The sequence below is a fragment of the Scyliorhinus canicula genome, chromosome 9 (genome assembly GCF_902713615.1).
Source record: "Scyliorhinus canicula chromosome 9, sScyCan1.1, whole genome shotgun sequence".
NCBI classification, from domain to species: domain Eukaryota; kingdom Metazoa; phylum Chordata; class Chondrichthyes; order Carcharhiniformes; family Scyliorhinidae; genus Scyliorhinus; species Scyliorhinus canicula.
In genome coordinates, this window is record NC_052154.1 from 86,293,948 (window position 1) to 86,312,861 (window position 18,914).

At 47.7% G+C, this 18,914-nt stretch overlaps 1 protein-coding gene across 3 annotated transcripts in view; it reads right to left on the bottom strand.

The window, feature by feature from the left end:
* The window catches only part of il34 (interleukin 34), a 55,006-nt gene extending 41,546 nt beyond the window's left edge, over nt 1-13,460 (bottom strand). The window contains exon 1 of one of the 3 annotated variants that reach the window (XM_038807104.1): nt 13,213-13,460. The gene's annotated coding sequence lies outside the window, so the exon portion shown is untranslated. Of the gene's footprint in view, nt 1-7,123; nt 7,194-13,064 lie in introns of those variants that run through there. The other 2 variants (XM_038807103.1, XM_038807105.1) reach the window with 2 other exon arrangements.
* Nucleotides 13,461-18,914: the final 5,454 nt, after the last annotated feature.

Consider the following 18,914-nt stretch of genomic DNA (forward strand, 5'->3'; position numbering starts at 1 on the left):
AGGGTGGTAGGATCCAGGGTCAAGCCAGGCTGGGGACTCGTAATTTTTGGGGTTGCAGTGAGCCGGGAGTGCAGGAGGCGAAAGAGGCCGGTGTCCTGGCTTTGCGTCCCTAGTAGCCCGGTGGAGGATCTTTGCTTCAATGGAAGGATGCGAGGCCCCCAAGCGTGGAGGCCTGATCAATGATATGGCGGGGATTCATTAAATTGGAGAGGGTGAAATTTGCCTGTGAGGGGATCAGTACAGGGTTTTTTTAGGCGGTGGCAGCCTTTCCTTGACTTCCTGGCAGAACGGTAGGAAAAGAGGCTGGCAAAAAAAAGTGGCGGTGAGGTCTCAGCGGCGACCCTGTGGGAGGAGCTAAAGGCAGTAGTGCAGGGGGAGCTGATTTCAATTGGGGCCCACAGAGCCAAGGCAGACAGGGCAGAGATGGATAGATTGGTCAGGGAAATGGGTCTGATAGATGAAGAGCATGCGGAGTCCCCAGGGGAGGTTTTACTCAGGGAGAGGCAGAGACTACAGGCGGAACTGGGGGCACTATCCATGAGTAGGGCCGTGGAACAGCTTAGGAACATAGAACAGTACAGCACAGAACAGGCCCTTCGGCCCTCGATGTTGTGCCAAGCAATGATCACCCTACTTAAACCCACGTAACCCGTATACCCGTAACCCAACAATCCCCCCATTAACCTTACACTACGGGCAATTTAACATGGCCAATCCACCTAACCCGCGCATCTTTGGACTGTGGGAGGAAACCGGAGCACCCGGAGGAAACCCACGCACACACGGGGAGGACGTGCAGACTCCACACAGACAGTGACCCAGCCGGGAATCGAACCTGGGACCCTGGAGCTGTGAAGCATTGATGCTAACCACCATGCTACCGTGAGGCCCACCGGCGAGGGGCGTGGTGTACGAGCATGGGGAAAAGGCTAGCAGACTGTTTAGCGCAGCAACTCAGGAGGAGGGAAGCGGCCAGGGAAATAGGTAGAGTGATGGATGGGGAGGGGCGCAAAGTGGAGGACCCGGCAGGATTGAATAAGGTATTCCGGGACTTCTATCGCAAGCTGTATACTTAGGAGCCGCCGGAAGAACCGGAGGAGATGAAAAGGTTTCTGGACGGGTTAACATTCCCAACAGTAGGTGGGGGGCGAGTGGATGAGTTGGGGGCCCCGATTAGAGTGGGGGAGGTATTGGGGGGCCTAAAGGCCATGCAGTCGGGGAAAGCCCCGGGGCCGGATGGATACCCAATAGAGTTCTATAGGAAGTTGTCTGAGCTGGTGGGCCCGGTCTTGGCGAGGGTTTTCAATGAGGCAAGGGACAGAGGGACCCTGCCGCCGACAATGTCGCAAGCCACTATATCACTGATATTGAAGCGGGGTAAAGACCCGGAGGTGTGCGGGTCCTACAGGCCAATCTCCCTGATTAATGTTGACGCCAAGCTCCTGGCAAAGGTACTGGCGGTTAGAATGGAGGACTGCGTACCGGAGGTGATTGGGGAGGACCAAACTGGGTTCGTGAAAGGTAGGCAGCTGGCGGCCAACCTGAGAAGATTACTTAATGTGATAATGATGCCCCCGGCGGGCAGGGAGGTGGAGGTAGTGGTGGCGATGGACGCCGAGAAGGCCTTTGACCGGGTGGAGTGGGACTATCTATGGGAGGTGCTCGGACGGTTTGGGTTCGGATCAAATTATTATATCAGGCCCCGATGGCCAGCGTCAGGTCTAACAGAGAAGTGTCGGAGTACTTTAGGCTGTACCGAGGGACCAGACAGGGCTGCCCGCTCTCCCCGCTGCTGTTTGCGCTGGCCATAGAGCCGCTGGCGATTGCGCTGAGAGCCGCAGAGGGATGGATGGGCTGGTGAGGGGCGGGGTAGAACATAGGGTCTCTCTTTACGCAGATGACCTGCTCCTGTACGTGTCGGACCCAGTGGCCGGGATGGGAACTATACTGGGAATGTTGAGGAAGTTCGGCCAGTTTTCAGGATACAAATTAAATACGGCCAAGAGTGAAATGTTTGTGGTACAGACAAGGGACCAGGAGAACAGATTGAGAGGGCTACCGTTTAGGCTGGTTGAGGAAAATTTCCGGTATTTGGGAATCCAGGTGGCACGAGACTGGGGCAGGCTACGCAAGTTAAATTTGGCCAGGGTGGTGGAGCAAATGAAAGGAGAGTTTCGGAGTTGGGATGCACTCCCGCTGTCGCTGTCAGGGAGGGTGCAGACTGTAAAGAAGACAATCCTCCCTAGATTTCTGTTTGTTTTTCAGTGCCTCCCGATCTTTGTCCCACAGTTCTTCTTCAAAAGAGTTAACAGGATGATCATGAGCTTTGTCTGGGTGGGAAAATCCCCGCGGGTGAAGAAGGCGATGCTGGAGAGGAACCACAGCGAGGGAGGGCTGGCTTTGCCGAGTCTGATTAATTATTACTGGGCGGCCAACATCGCTATGATAAGGAAGTGGATGGTGGGTACGGGGTCTATCTGGGAGCGGGTGGAGGCGGCTTCGTGCAGGGGCTCCAGCTTGGCAGCCCTGGTCACGGCTCCTCTACCGCTGCCGCCGGCCAGGTACTCCACCAATCCGGTAGTGATGGCGACCCTGCGGATATGGGGCCAGTGGAGGAAGCATGTAGGGGAGACGGGGGCGTCGGATTGGGCGCCAATCTGCGACAACCATCGGTTTGCCCCCGGGAGTATGGATGGGGGGGGTTTCGAGTATGGCGGCGGGCGGGGGTGGAAGGGTGGGCGATATGTTCCTGGAAGGGAGCTTTGCGAGTTTGAGGAGCTTGGAGGAGAAATTTGGGTTGGTAAGAGGAAATTATTTTAGGCACCTACAGTTGCGGGACTTTGTTCGTAGACTGGTCCCATCTTTCCCACGCCTCCCGCCAATGGGGATCCAAGACAGAATAGTCTCTGAGGGGGAAAAAGGGGAGGGTAGAGTCACTGATATTTATAAGGTGCTCATGAGGGAGGAAGGGTCCCAGACGGAGGAACTGAAACTTAAATGAGAGGAGGAGAGGGCAGCACGGTGGCCTAGTGGTTAGCACAACCGCCTCACGGCGCTGAGGTCCCAGGTTCGATCCCAGCTCTGGGTCACTGTCCATGTGGAGTTTGCACATTCTCCCTGTGTCTGCGTGGGTTTCGCCCCCACAACCCAAAAATGTGCAGAGTAGGTGGATTGGCCACGCTAAATTGCCCCTTAATTCGAAAAAATAATTGGCTAATCTAAATTTATAAAAAAAAAGAAAAAAAAAACGAGAGGAGGAGCTAGGCGGGGAAATGGAGGACGGGCTGTGGGCAGAGGCCCTGAGTAGGGTAAATTCGACCGCGACATGTGTCAGGCTCGGGCTGATTCAATTTAAGGTCGTTCACCGGGCCCACATGACGGTGGCTCGGATGAGCAAATTCTTTGGGATAGAGGACAAATGCGCGGGGAGGACCAGCGAACCACGTTCACATGTTTTGGGCATGCCCTAAGCTTAGGGGGTACTGGGAGGGATTTGCGGGCATCATGTCCCGGGTGCTAAAAACAAGGGCGGTGATTGGTCCAGGGGTGGCAATTTTGGGGTTTCGGAAGACCCGGGAGTCCAGGGGGAGAAAGAGGCCGATGTTTTGGCCTTTGCTTCCCTGATCGCCCGGCGACGAATACTATTGGCATGGAGGGACTCAAAACCCCCGAAGACTGAGTTGTGGCTTGCGGACATGTCGAGTTTCCTGGGTATGGAAAAAATGAAGTTTGCCTTGAGGGGATCTGTACAGGGGTTCGCCCGGAGGTGGCAACCATTTATTGACTTCTTTGCGGGAGAGTGAGCATCAGCAGGGGGTGGGGGTAGAGTAGAGTAGAGTAGGAGGGATAAAATGGCGGGTAGTACCGGTGGGAGAGGAGCGGGCTTGTGCAGTATGTTACGATTGAAGTATTGAGCGTACGTGGATGTTTGCACATTTTTGCCTTTTTTGCTTTCTTTCTGTTGATGTCTGTAACTGTTTATAAAGCCAAAAACTGCCTCAATAAAATTGTTTATTAAAAAAAAAAAGTGGCGGTACAGGCCTACTTATAATAAATAAAAACAGAAAATGCTGGAACAACTCAGCAGGTAATTACAATGCTGGCCTAGTTAGTGACGCCCACATCCAGTGAAAGAATTTTACAAAGACATGCAATGCAAGGAAGAAGGCCAATACAGAAGGAGGGCATGTCGGGTGGAGAGTGATCAGTCCTTTGGAGCAGGAAGCCTTTGAGATAGGCGGAGAACAGGGAGGATGCTCTGATGCAGACAGCAAGGCTGGACTAGTCAGCCAGCAGAATGAGAATGTTCAGGTCAGAGTTATCGGAAGAAGTGCAGCCGAGTGTTGTGTGATAGAAAAGTATCGGTGAAACCGAAAGGACAAAAGAGAGACCTTGCTCTACACAGCAGAAACCTGGGCAGTATAATAATAAGAATAAGAATCTTTATTATTGTCACATGTACGCTTACACTAACACTGCAGTGAACCCACTGTGAAAATCCCCTGGTCGCCACAGTCCAGCACCTGTTTGAGTACACAGAGGGAGAATTCAGAATGTCCAACTTACCTAACAAGCGCATCTTTTGGGGACTTGTGGGAGGAAACCGGAGCACCCGGAGGAAACCCACGCAGACACAGGGTCTCTGGCGTTGTGAGGCTAACCACTGTGTTAGTGTGTGAAACAATGACAGGATACTGATGAGATGTGGATGCTGAGATGGATGTGTGGAGGAAGAAGAGAAAACAATGGGAGGAACATTCACAGCACATCAGGGGGACAATGAAGATTAGAATCTCTACAGTGCAGAAGGAGGATCACTTCCCCACCCTAGCCCCGTAACCCTGCAACGCCAAATTAACCTTTTGTACACCAAGGGGCAATTTAGCGTGGCCAATCTACCTAACCTGCACATCTTTGGTCTGTTGGAGGAAACCGGAGCATCTGGAGGAAACCAACGCAGACACGGGGAGAACATGCAAACTCCTCACAGACAGTCACCCAATCGAATCCAGGTCCCTGGTATTGTGAGGCAATGGTGCTAACCAGTGCATCACTGTGCGCCAAAGCCAAGTTGAGTTTGAAATGGTACGGTCATCTGTTGCTGTGAGAGAAATGTGGTGAGGCAAGTGATGGAGATGGGACTCTCAGGGAAAAGGAGAAGACCCAGAGCAATGTGGCAACCCCAAGTAAAAAAGAAGCTGAAAGAAGAGAAGAAATGGACTAAAAGAAGTAAACTAGCAGGAAATAGAAAGGGAATGGAAGAGCCTTTACGACGAGGATGTAAAAAGGGGGTCAGAAAAAGTAACTGTGGTCCCTTAGACGCACAGGCAGGAGCAATTGTAACATTGAATTAGGAAATTGGAAGTTAGCTAGCATGTGCTGCAGAGTAACGGCAACAGCAAAAGTTTGATTCCTGAGCTGGACTGCGGGATTTGCCTCCTGGCCTGGGAGTGGAAGACAATGGAAAACATTACTGACAACAAAACTGTTAAGAACAAATTCTCAATGAAGCATTAACAGACAATGGGCCAAGTATCTGCCTTCAGGCAGGTAAATTAAAGACATAAATTAATGATTATCTTATATTTACCATCATGGGTTTTAGGCTCCCGTACAAGTGTAATGGATTGAAGGTCAGCAATAGAGTATCTGCTTCCCAATTACAATCAAATGCACAGCCAACAGTAAATGCAGCAACGATTTGGATCACAATGGTAACTGTTATTTGTGGAAGACAATTGTCAAATGAAATGAAATGAAAATGGTTTATTGTCACGAGTAGGCTTCAATGAAGTTACTGTGAAAAGCCACTAGTTGCCACATTCCGGCACCTGTTCGGGGAGGCTGGTACAGGAATTGAATCGTGCTGTTGGCCTGCCTTGGTCTGCTTTCAAAGCCAGCGATTTAGCCCAGTGTGCTAAACCATCCCCTGTTTGCTTATTTCAGTGAATTCTTTACATATTACATGAAACCTTCTGGAGACTAGTTCATGCACGCTGTATTTTCTACGTCCATTCATTTATTCCCCACTACATTCATCACCATGGACTGACAAGCAGCCAAGCCGGTGTGAACCTGTGTACAGCAAAGCTCGGCAGACTATTCAGCCGTGGGAGGCATAGCAGCTGAGCCTGATCCTGCCCCTACCACGTATGCTTGCTTGCCTGCTGCTCCCTTCCGGGCATTGAGACCGATTGCTGCTCCCCTTCTGCCTTCATGGCTGAGATCAGCACAGAGCAGGGGTTAAATGCGGGCTCTTCATGGTTAGCCTGGCTCTACAGCTCATTGTCTAACCTTGGCGTGTCCTTGGGTGGAACACACTGAAAATCACCTGTACCAGCAATCCTTTATTAAAAAGGCATTTGTCTTCACAGAACTGTTATGGCACAGGAGGCCATTTGGCCCATTGTCTCCAAACGAGCATCATGACTTGATTTTCCCATACCCATGTACAAATAATCATCTAGTGCCCTCCTGAATGCGTTGATTGAAACTGCCTCTACCACATTTCCAGATAGTGCATTCCAGACCTGAACCACTCGCTGTGTGAAAATGCCTTTTCTCACAACACATTTGCTTCTTTTGCAAATCACCTGAAATCTGTGCCCTCGTTCTTGATTCCACCCCCCCCCCCCCCCCACAAACCAGCAGCTGTTAACCTGTCGCTCTTTACATCAACATTACAACATGCTGCGCTCCTGCCAGACAGAAAAATGCTTTGTAAAAATAAATCATTGCCCAGGGTGTTGCTATATTTATCTGGTTATAAATACAGCGGTCAATATGGTCACCTTCCATGATCCTAATTATGTTTGCTCTAGAGTCGCCAGGTATCTCTCGATACCGCCACAAGGTTCAAACCGAATACCGATCAAAGAGCCAATGCACCAGTTAGTTAGTTCAAAGTCAATACTATTTATTTACACACACGGTAATGTCTCCTCATGCACAAATACCACAAACTAAACTATCTCTAAAGCTGACGCCTGTACTTAACTTCGGGTGCCCACTCAGTCAGAGGAACAATGGCCGTTGTTCGGATCTGAGGCTGTTGGGTACGAAGGTGTAACAGGAGAACAGCTAAGGTCGTCCGTCTGATGGCGAGCGTTGACCTTGGACTTACTTGCTTCTGGTGCAGCTGGTGGACCGGTCTGTCCGCTTTGAGAGCTGAGTCCAAGAGAGCGATTCTCTCTCAGGGGTTTCTTCTTATACCCGAAGGGGCTTCGCGCGCTTTTGGGCAGGCCTTGTACATGGCCCCAATTAATTGGGCCGTATCTTGATCACTCGTATTGATCTTACCAATAAAGGGGTGGGTGCCCTGATGGCTGGGCGTGTCTTCGGTGGCCATTGGCCTTGCTGTGTTTGTGTCTTTCTGGCGCCGGGCTGTCTGCTATAGTATTAGTTACTTGAGTGTCATTCCTTTGTTCCCGGAGATGAGCCATCAATATGCAAATTGCGTTACAGTTTCAGTCTCGTCTGGGAGTTGCCTTCTCAATACGCATTCAGGCTCTGTGCCTGTCTGCTTTCTTAGCATTGTCCATATTTCCCTATAGTCTTTGCAAACATCCATTTTGTATTCTGGAAGTGGCCATCCCAGATGGCTACACAGGTACATCATCCAGTTATTAAAGTCTCAGGTGTTATAGGAACAGCGATAACTTATTCACCCTGTCAAGCCTGTTCATCCAGTGACTGCTGATCTGCAGTGGAACCCCCATCTACCCTCCTTGGTCCTACAGTATAACACTTCTATAATCTGAACATTTATTGATCTCAGTTTTGAAATTGTCTCTTTACCTCTTTGCAGCCTTAGATTTGGGTGGGGGGAGGGGGACTGGCTCCAGATTTACACCACCATTTGTATGAAGAAGTGCTTCTTTACATCACCCCTGAACAGCCTAACTCTAATTTTAAGGTTATGCCACTCCTCCCGGCAAAGGAAATGGTTTGCCCTAGCTACTAATCCGATCATTTTAAAAGCCTCAATGAGATCGGCACTTAAGCTTCTGTACTCAAGGGAAAGTCTGGCCTTAGCAAACTGTCCTCCCAATCATTCCTAGTGCACATCTACTTAATCTAAGCTGCACTCCCTCCAAGGCCAAATCATTCCCGAAATAGGGATGACGTAGTGGGAATGCCACAGGACTGGTCATCCAGAGGCCCAAGCTAATGCTCTTGGGATGTGGGTCCCATTAAGCCAGCTGGTAAAATTTTAATTCAATTAGTAAATCTGGAATCTCTGTGTCGAGAACCCCCCCCCCCCCCCCCCCCCCCCCGTGGATAGGAAGACCTCTATCAAATCTCCTCTCAACCATCTCTATGGAGAATAACTCCAGCTTTTTCAAGCTAGCCACACAACTGAATTTCCTCATTCCTGGAATCATTCTCATAAATCTTTTTTGCACCTTCTCTGAAGCCCTCACACCATTAAAAGTGTAGTGCCCAGAACTGGACATAAGGCCTGAGGTGAGGCCAAATCAATGTTGTACATGGGTCCACCATAACACTTTTGCTTTGTGCATTCTACGCCTCGATTTATAAAGCCCAGGTCCCCGTATGCATTAACAGCCACACTCGCAATTTGCCCTGCCACCTTCAATGATTTATGCAAATATGCACCCAGGTCTCTTTGCTCCTGCAGTCCCGTTAGAATTGTACCCTTTATTTTAAAATTGTCTCTCTGCATTCTTCCTACCAAGATATGTCACCTCACACTTCTCTTCATTAAATTTAATTGACTGCCTCTCCACTCATTCCACCAGCCTGCCCATGCCCTCGCTAAGTTTTAACTTGAGGAGAGGCAGTGGCGTTGTGGCATTATCACTGGACTAGGATCCAGGGTAATAGTGACCTGGGTTTGAATCCCACTCGATGGTGAAATTAAAATTCAAGAAAATTCTGGAATTAATAATGCGACTATGAAACAACTGTTGTAAAGACACATCTGGTTAATTCATGCCCTTTAGGGAAGGGAAGGAAATCTGCCATCCTTAACTGGTCTGGCCTACATGCAACTCCACAGCAATATGGTTGATTCTTTAAAAAAAGACATTCAGTTGAAGGGTAATAGTAATGAATAATAGAAATATCACTATCCTGTTCACAATGCTTCCAAGTTTTATCTCATCTGCAAATTTTTTAAATTAATATAGATCAAGAAAAGTAGGAGCAGTCCTAGTACTGACCCCAGGAAGCTCCGCTATAAACGTTCCCCCGTCCAAAATAGCAACTGTTCGGCACTATTATCTACTTCCTACCACTCATCTAACTTCATATCCATGCTGCCACCAAGCCTTTTAGTTCATGAACTTTATGATAAGCCTCTTATGTAGTATTTTACCAAATGCCTTTTGAAAGCCTCTTGGGGCCTCACGGTAGCATGGTGGTTAGCATCAATGCTTCACAGCTCCAGGGTCCCAGGTTCGATTCCCGGCTGGGTCACTGTCTGTGTGGAGTCTGCACGTCCTCCCCGTGTGTGCGTGGGTTTCCTCCGGGTGCTCCGGTTTCCTCCCACAGTCCAAAGATGTGCGGGTTAGGTGGATTGGCCATGCTAAATTGCCCGTAGTGTAAGGTTAATGGGGGGATTGTTGGGTTACGGGTATACAGGTTACGTGGGTTTAAGTAGGGTGATCATTGCTCGGCACAACATCGAGGGCCGAAGGGCCTGTTCTGTGCTGTACTGTTCTATGTTCTATGTTCTAAAGTCCATACATAACTAGTGGGCAGCACGGTAGCCTTGTGGATAGCACAATTGCTTCACAGCTCCAGGGTCCCAGGTTCAATTCCGGCTTGGGTCACTGTCTGTGTCGAGTCTGCACATCCTCCCCGTGTGTGCGTGGGTTTCCTCCGGGTGCTCCGGTTTCCTCCCACAGTTCAAAGATGTGCAGGTTAGGTGGATTGGCCATGATAAATTGCCCTTAGTGTCCAAAATTGCCCTTAGTGTTGGGTGGGGTTACTGGGTTATGGGGATAAGGTGGAGGTGTTGACCTTGGGTAGGGTGCTCTTTCCAAGAGCCGGTGCAGACTCGATGGGCCGAATGGCCTCCTTCTGCACTGTAAATTCTATGATGATATCTATGATATTCTGCTCTGCCACCTAATCAAAACCTCACTCAATTTGGTTAAACACAATTCTCCCTAAACAAATAAAGATATTACCTTAGAAAGTACTTGTCTTACACCTTCCATAGTTTCAGGGTGTCACAGCCAATTCAGCATTGAAGTGCAGTCACTATCTACTGTTTAGAAACATGACGGCCAATTTTTCAAGGCCCCACATTCAGCAAAGACATAAATGATAACCTGATTTAATTACATTGGTTGAAGGATAAATAATGACCAGGGCATGTCCCCTGTCTCTGGAAATGGGGTTAGATCCCACAACTCAGCTAACAAATTTTATGACTGACCAAACCATGTTAGGGAGAAAAAGCTACTTAAGACAACATTACCTTTTCCAGTGATATGGTTACGAGAAAAACTTCAAAAATCAAAAAAGTGTTATTTTTCAGAAATCTAGAACACGCTCAAGTTTACACTTCTACTTTCAATATTGTGGTCTGACCTTAGTTGCAGACTCCCGACTATCATAGAATTGTTACAGTGCAGGAGACCATTTGGTCTATCTTATTTGTGTGGGCTCTCCGAATGAGCATATCCTTGCCTTCTCCCCGGAACCCTGTGCGTTATTTGAAAAAAAAACAAGCATCTAATTCCGTCTTGAATGCCTTGTTTGAAACTGCCTCAAACACAGTTTCTGGCAGTGCATTCCAGACCCTCGCCACTCTCTTGTTTGAAAAAAAAAGCTTCTCTTCACATAGCTCTTGTCTCTTTTTTCTTAAATCTGTGCCCTCTGGTTCCCCCGACACGGCAGCACAGTGGTCAGCACTGTTGCTTCACAGCGCCAGAGATCTGGGTTCGATTCCCGGCTTGGGTCACTGTGCGGAGTCTGCACGTGTCCCTGTGTCTGCGTGGGTTTCCTCCGGGTGCTCTGGTTTCCTCCCACAAGTCCCAAAAGACGTGCTTGTTAGGTGAATTGGACATTCTGAATTCTCCCTCAGTGTACTTGAACAGGTGCCGGAATGTGGCGACTAGGGGCTTTTCACAGTAACTTCATTGCAGTGTTAATTAAGCCTACTTGTGACAATAAAGATTATTATTATCCTTCTGCCAATGGTAATCCATCTATTCTGTCCAGTAAGCTGTTCAGCAAAGTTCTGAAGAGCCATACTGGGCTTGAAATTTTAATTCTCTTTCCTTCTCTCTCTCTCTCTTTCCACAGATGTTGCAAGACTTTTTCCAGAAGTACCTGGTTTTATTTCAGCTAATTTATTATATTGTTCTGAAATATATAGGTTAGCCAGTCGGGTTGAAAGGAGACATCAATGACGCCACATATCTCAGCTTGGGGCATCCAACAAGAGCATTGTGAAAGGCCAGTGCTTGGTCCAGCTTAACACCAACTGGGGAAGGGCTATCCAAATAAACACATTTTGACGGTCATTTTTACACTGTGGGTTGACTGGCTCTGTACACTGCCACTCTCGCACTAGAGTAACGCAACTGCGTGGACCAGGAACTTCACGACAGTATTTGCCTGAAGGTACAATACTGCCACGCTGCGGCAGTTTTAATACAGGTAAACTTCCTCCTTAGTTTCTTGATTTAGATTTAGAAAGTAAGTTATCAAAAACATATCGTCCAAATTCTACTCGCCTCTCAGACAGGACGAGGCTGGGAAAAGTGACAGTGTAAAGATACATTCAGCATTCCAACACACTTTCCTTACAGACTAATGTTGCAATTTTAATTATTTTGCTGGAACCCGCTTGATGAAAAAATATTAACCACGCATGTAATTCTTATCCAACTTCAAGGCGAACTTTCTGAATTGCAAAAACACGCTGGCAGATCACAGTGACAGTTGGATTATTAAAATCAGAAGGTTGAACGAGAACAGCAGACACGAAATAGAAATTCCGCACCGCTGCAATATTTTCCAAGACTGTGATGTTGTAAACAGCCCCCAACACAGAATATACCCCAGCCCCCCCCCCCCCCCCCCCCCCCCCCCCACACGCACACCAACAGACCCCAGCCACACGCACGAACAGACTCCGGACTCCCACGCACACATCAACAGACCCCAGCCCCACAACACACACACCAACAGACCCAGCCCCACACAGAACAGACCCCAGACCCCCCAACACACACACCAACACACCCCAGCCCCACACAGAACAGACTCCAGACCCCAGCCCCACACAGAACAGACCCCACCCCCACCCCCCACACCAACAGACCTCAGCCCCACACAGAACAACCCCCAGCCCCACCCCCACACCAACACACCCCAGCTCCACACAGAACAGACCCCAGACCCCCAACACACACACCAACACACCCCAGCTCCACACAGAACAGTCCCCAGCCCCCACACACACCAACAGACCCAGTCCCACACAGAACAGACCCCAGACCCCCCACACACACACCAACACAACCCAGCCCCACACAGAACAGACCCCCACAGACCCCAGACCCTCCCACACACCAACAGACCCTGCCCCACAGAGAACAGACCCCATCCCCACACAGGGCAGACCCCCCACACACCAACATAACGCAGCCCCACAGAACAGACGCCCCCCACACACACACACATACACCAACATACCCCAGCCCCACACACACCCCAGCCCCACACATAACATACCCCAGCCCCACACACATCCACGATCCCAGCCCCACCCGCGCCCTGGCCCCACAACACACCCCAGACCCACACACATTACAGACCCTGGCCCCTCACGCGCCCCCCGCCCCTAACGGACCCTAGCCCCTCACGCGCCCTAGCCCCTCACGCACCCCAGCCCCTCACACAGACAGACCACAGACCCACACGCAAGCAGACTGGAGACAGAAGGAAATGCACGTTCACAAGAAATCCTGCGCAGCCCGAACGAAAACTTTCTCAGTCGGCAATCTGGTTTAATATTTCATACTGCTCTGGCATGCAACTTAAACCTCCCGACTGTTTAAATCGTAAAATCGCGCTTTTACCTTAATGAGACTGCAAAACCCAATTCAAGAAGTGCTCCATCCAAAGATGCTATCACTGCTCAAAAAAAAAACTTGCTTTTTGAAAAAGAAAAATTGTTAATTAGGTTGCAATTTTGCAGCTTCGGTGCATAGTGATTGGTCCCCTTACTTTGCCTGTTGCTTTAAGCTGCAGATGTTGCTGGACAGCTCTCTCCTGCTGTTGCTACTCCTGTCACTGCCGGCTCTGCTGGAACTGCTGGCTCGCTGCACACCTGGTCACATGCATTCCGGAAAAACCTCCTCCCACCATCGGGCATGCGCCATCTGTGGCACGCCGGGAATTGTAGTCCAGAGGCCAAGAGGGAGCTCTGCGCCTGCGCCGGTCTTCCCTCCCTTCCATTCCTCCAGCTTCATCTTGCTCCATGAGGGAGAAAGAGGCCGCCATTTTAGATGCCAGGCTGTCAGATCTGTTTCATCCACTCTTCCTGTCCTAAAAATAAGCAGGGATCCAGATTTAAAGAAACTTTCATGACCCCAAGACGTGCCAGAAAGCCTTGCAGCCCAATGAAGTACTTTTGGATTGCAGCCTCCAATGTAATCGACAAATCAACTTGCATGCAGCAAGAACCCACAGTGATGAGATGATGACCAGATAATCTGTTTTTGATATCCAAGGGATAAATATGGACATTAAGGAAAAGTCCCCTTCCCTTCAAATTGAGCCAGAGGAGGTTTTAACTTCGCCCTCAGGAGCCTCGATTTTACACTAAGATAAAATCAAATTACTGCGGATGCTGGAATCGGAAGTTTAAAAAAATGCTGGTCAAAATCTCAGCAGGTCTGACAACATCCGTGAAGAGAAAAAGGGACAGTGGTTTTGAGTCTGGATTACTCTGTCAAAGCGAGAGAGAACTGGAAATGGGGTCCAATTTATACTGCTGTGGGGGAAGGCGTGGAGCAGTGGGGCTGGATCGAGGGCCAGCGATAGTTGGAGATTGACAAAGAGACAAAGGGAATGCAAATGGTGGCGACAGTGACTAAGAAGGGTGCTAATAGTGGCACATTAAGAGATCAGAATGTGTTAATGGCAGAACAGAGGTAAGCAGTGTGTCAAAAATCAAACTGGAACAAGGAACTGATGGCGCAAGTGGGGTGGGTTGGGGAGAGTGGGACAATGGTGAGGGTAAAACAGATTGTGAATTGACCTGAGGAAAGAGCTGCGCTCCGAAAGCTAGAGATTCGAAACAAACCTGTTGGACTTTTGTTTTTTAATTTTAGGGTACCCAATTCATTTTTTCCAATTAAGGGGCAATTTACCATGGCCAATCCACCTAGCTTGTACATTTTTGTGTTGTGGGCGAAACCCACGCAAACACGGGGAGAATGTGCAAAGTCCACACGGACAGTGACCCAGAGCTGGGATCGAACCTGGGACTTCAGCGTTGTGAGGCCGCAGTGCTAACCCACTGCGCCACCGTGCTGCCCTCTGTTGGACTTTAACCATGGTGTTGTAAACTTCTTACTGCATATAACACACATGGGCTTTGCATCCTGATTTGCATTGGCACAATTAAAGCTAAACCTCAAGAATCATTTTTATATTGCTTTGTTCCTGATTTCTTCTTAATGGGTTGTTCACCAGAGTTCCTGGAGCTCCGTATACAGCTTGCACAAGCACTACTTTGTCCTGCCGTGGACTCTCCTTAGAAGCTCTCTCCAGCAGATTCAGTTGTGAGATCCTGGCCTGTTTGTGCCACTGGTGCTCTTGCCTATTACAAAATAATTCATCTTAAGTTCTTCACACAGATCCTGTTGCTGGCAGCTACAAAATAGAGGAATCTCTCCTCCGTGATTTCTTGCCCAAAGCTTGGACGTACAAGGCATGTTGAGTTAGTGACTTGCCGGGCGCGTGACCTCTCTGCTGCCACTTCTGACGGAAAGGCTCCATCATTTGTATTTATAGGCCAATCGCAGCTGGCATTTTTGTTTTACTTTGAAATTTTATTTCCGATAGCTGATTATCCCAAGTTTATGACTTTTTACTACTGAAAATTATGGAAATTTCAGTTGAACGTTCGCACCATTACATTTACACGCAAACATTGTTTTAAATAAAATCTCATTTGTTTAGCAATTTAAACAAGTGTAGAAAAAAGTACAATTTTGTTTCTACTTTACAAACTATGACTTTAAACAAGATGAAGTAACTTGTCAAACAGATATAACGTCACAATATTTCTTACTGGTTCCACTGCATTGCACTATCCAAACATCCAAGTCATCTCCTTCTCCATTCTCACCAAAAGCACTTACTTTCTGGTTTCCAGAGAATGGTGACACAAAATGATGACTGTATAGGATTCTTCCAGTGTTGGCATGTGTCAGTCATATTAACTGGCCTCATTTGATCGATATTCCTTGCTGACAAACCTGCCTTGGCTTCCCTCTCACTGTCCAGTAGCTGCAGCCACCCTAATCACAGATTGCTGACCACTTCCCGACCCGACCTTCACATCATGGGAGTGCAAGTGGACGTTGTGCTGGCTGTTGAGCAGCTTGACCATGGAACTGTGGTCACATGCTGCCAATCAATGGCGGGGACGAACTGAGCAGTGCACATAGGCTGGGGCCCCCACCGCTAGCATCGCGCGCCTATGTTGTCGCTCGTCAGCCCCTTTTCTCCACCCCCTGCACGCACACAGTGACCAGCACACAACCCAACCTCACACCACCCCGCCCCCTCGAACACCGCATTCAATTGGGGACTGCCCGCAGCCAGCATTCTTAAAAGTCAATCATGGCCATTGGGCACTTCTCCCCGTGATCAGGGACATCGCGACCGATCGCTCCAACACCCCCCCCCCCCCCCCCCAACCACCATGATCAACTCTGAGTTTGAAAATCCTGCACAATGTAATAATGTTTTCCTTTGGTTCTTTTACCAATCGCCTTAAATCAGTGTTGTCTGGTTCTTAACTCTACCTCTACTGGGTACAGTTTATCTATGTCTGCTCTGTCTAGACCCTGCAGGATTTTGAACACCTCAATCACATCTTTTCTCAATCTCCCCTTCTCTAAGAAGAACAACCCCAGATTCTCCAATCTACATAACTGAGTCCCTCATTCCTGGAGCCATTCTCATAAATATATTCTGTACCTCACCAACAGGAATACCTACTCTCTTGGAGAAAAGTAAGGGACAGATTGCCCTGTCACTGATATATAGTGTAGGTCTCAGTGCAAAACAGGTGGTGACAGCTACTCGGTATACTAGGACCTTTGTTGACATGTCGTGATCTTTGTTTTCAAACTCTCACTGCTGTAGTTTGTAGAAGGCTGAATAGGTACAGTTAGAGTGTCATAGAATTCCCACAGTGCAGAAGGAGGCCATTCAGCCCATCACGTCTGCACCGATCCTCTGAAAGAGCCCCCAACCAGGCCAACATCCCAGCCCTCTCCCTGTAACCCCTCTAAGAGGCAATTTAGCATGGCCAATCCACCTAACTTGTCCATCTTTGGGCATCAGTTGATCACATCAGTTGATCCAGTGTTGGATCTCCTCATCAATGGTGGCCGTTTGAGAGAGGTGACTGCCAAGATATATATGTCTATTATGTGGAACTTTATCAAATGATTTTTGGAAGTGCATTTTGCACATCAAACACATTCACCCTATCGACTTCATCAAAAGACACAATCAAGTTAGTTAAACAAAATTTGTCTTTAATGAATCAGTCTGGCTTTCTATAATTTACCCGTGCTTATTAATGACTGTTAATTTTGCCCCAATTATCGGATCTAAAAGTTTCCGAATTGTTAAGGATTCTGAAAAAATTTTAAAATGTCAATGTAAAATATTACTCTATGGTGGAAGTGCATATCAGAGGTATTACATTTGTGGTTTTCTGAGCTACTGGGACCTTAGAAACTAAGGGATTTTGAAAGATCACAACCAGTGCATCCACAATCTCTGCAGCCACTTCTTTGTGTCTTGAGGATGGGGAAGCTACCAGTCCTGTGGAGTGTTCCCAGCATTTTCTTTATTATTATATTGGTTAATACCTGTCACCTACAAATGCTTGACCTAAGAAGGAAGTACACAAGGTTTTTTGAATAAATCTGTTTCAAATTTTTATTCTTTTAAAAAAAAGCTTCCCCACCACCAAGAGTTCGCTGACTGACCTATAGTTGATGGTTTATACTGAAACACTTTTTTTGAATAAGGGTGTAATATTTGCAAATCTCTAAACCTGTGGCACCACTCTGAGTCTAAGGATCGGAGAATTGTGGTCAGCATCTCTACAATTTCGACCGTTACCTCCTTCAGTATCTTTGGATACATTCAACTAATCCTGGTTACTTATCAACTTGATGCATGGAAAATCTTTTTTTAACCCACCCAGTATCTCACACCACCCCGCCCCCTCGAACACCGCATTCAATTGGAGACTGCCCCACCCAGTATCTCAACTAACGCTTCTTTTTGCAGTTCCTTGTTAAAGACAGATACAAAGTGTTCATTTAATACCTCAGTGAGGCCTCAACCTCCATGCAGAGAATGCCTTTCATGACATAATCGGCCCCATTCTTCCTTTTAGTATTCTTTTATATACCTATAGAAAACATTTGGATTTATTTTTATGCAGGTTGCCAGTATATTCTTATAGATTCTTTTTGTATCTTATTTCTTTTATCACTGCCCCCCTGAACATTTTATATTCAGCCTGATCTCATTTTGTGTTATCAATCTGACATCTGTGATACTCCCTCTTTTTATGTTTCATCTTTCCATCCCTTTCACCGCCCAGAGAGTTCTGGCTTTGGTCACCCTAGCTTCCCTCCTTATGAGATTATACCTCAGCTGCACTTGAAATATCTCTTCTTTAAAGGCAGCCATTGTTCCATTATAGTTTGTCCTGCCAAAATTGGATTCCAATTTACCTGGAAAAGATCTGTTCTAATCCCCATTGAAATTGACCCGACCCCGATTAATTATCCTTAATCTGCATTTCTCCTTGTCCTTTTCCATAGCTAACCTAAACCTTATGACATATGATCACTGTCACTCAAATATTTCCCGATTGACATATGACCTACTGGACCCACCTTCCCTAGAATCAGATCCAGCAATGCTTTCTTCCCCATTGTGCCAGGAACATACTGAGAAAGACAAATCTCCTTAACACATTTCGAAACTCTTCTACCTTCTTGTCCTTTACGTCCTCACCATCCGAGTGGTTCTGTGCTGAAATTCACAGAGTAGGACCAACAACCTTTTTTATTTATTGGGATGTGGTCTTCCCCCTCTAATTGATGACATTAGAGAACAGAACTATACATTCAACTCTATATATTCAAGGCTGAGATTGCAAGGGACATGGGGCGTGGGCAGGGAATTGGTGTTGAGGTAGAAGATCAGTCAGGATTGTATTGAATGGCGGAACAGGCTTGATGCCCTCTCCTTCACCTATGCGTTATTCTCTTATGTTCTCTACCACCCACCATCACTACTGTCCCTGTTGCTGTGCTTACTGTAATTCAGGTGAAGCCCTGCTTTATCAGGTGAAGGACCCTGTACGATGGCATGGTGACTATCTGATGAGTTCTTATAATAATAATTTTATTGTCACAAGTAGGCTTACATTAACACTGCAATGAAGTTACTGTGAAAAGCCGCTAGTCGCCACATTCCAGTGCCTGTTCAGGTGAACAGAGGGAGAATTCAGAATATCCAATTCACCTAACAGAACGTCTTTCAGGACTTGTGGGAGGAAACCGGAGCACTCGAAGGAAACCCACGCAGACAAGGAGAACGTGCAAACTTCACACAGACAATGACCCAAGCCGGAAATCGAACCTGGGACCCTGGAA